The sequence below is a fragment of the Sinocyclocheilus grahami genome, unplaced genomic scaffold (assembly GCF_001515645.1).
Source record: "Sinocyclocheilus grahami isolate Dianchi unplaced genomic scaffold, SAMN03320097.WGS_v1.1 scaffold1706.1, whole genome shotgun sequence".
Lineage (NCBI taxonomy): Eukaryota > Metazoa > Chordata > Actinopteri > Cypriniformes > Cyprinidae > Sinocyclocheilus > Sinocyclocheilus grahami.
Genome location: NW_015506885.1, coordinates 128,738 through 129,700, shown reverse-complemented (window position 1 = coordinate 129,700; position 963 = coordinate 128,738).

Below are 963 nucleotides of genomic sequence, written 5' to 3'. Positions count from 1 at the left end.
ATGCCAACTGAAGTAGTAGTTCAACAATATATAAAACAAGAGTATTATTCTGTGTTACAGGTATTTACAGATGGGTCTAAGGAGCCAGAGTCTGGGAGAACAGCAGCAGCCGTTTATATTCCTACTTTTAAAATAAAAATGGCTAAAAGATTATCAGATCATGTGTCAGTTTTTACTACTGAATTATTAGCTATCATACTAGCTCTACAGTGGATCGAAGAAGTTCAACCAGCTAGAACTGTGATATGTACTGACTCCATGGCTGCGCTCACTAGCCTACTAAGTGGTAAATCTGAAGCTCGGCAAGACTTAGTATTTGAAGTTTTACAAAGTTTGTTTAGAATAAGGCAGTTAAGGATAGAGGTAAAATTCATCTGGGTGCCTGCACATGTGGGTGTGGACGGAAATGAGGAAGTAGACTTGCTAGCAAAGAAAGCATTAAATCATACACAAATAGAAATTAAGTTAGCTTTAAGTAAAGCTGAATTCAAGAGAGTGATATCATTTGAAGTAAGTAAGAAAATGTGTTTAAATACCTGAAAAACATAGGAACAATAGATAGAATCTAGTTTTTTGTTTTTTTTCCCCTTCGGTATTTCTTTCTTCCAAATTTATGCACACTCCACACTCCAGATCAGTAGGTGGCGGTAATGCAAATTTTTCGCTGGTTTGCCAAACCGCTATAAAACACCAGAAGAAGAAGAAGAAGAAGAAGAAGAAGAAGAACGCTGCGTCCGAAATCGCATACTGCTTAGTAGGTACTACATTTAAATTTGAACGTACTACTCGACCGTTAAAACAGTACGTTCTATATAGTATGAATGCGAGTAGTATGAATGGAATTCGGACGTACTACATCCGCCATGTTGATGTTGTCACGTGACATGCTTCTTCACAACAGCGCCAAAATTTAAAGAGCCCTCACTACTGCGCGAACATCAGCAATGTTTTACGCAATTCTTA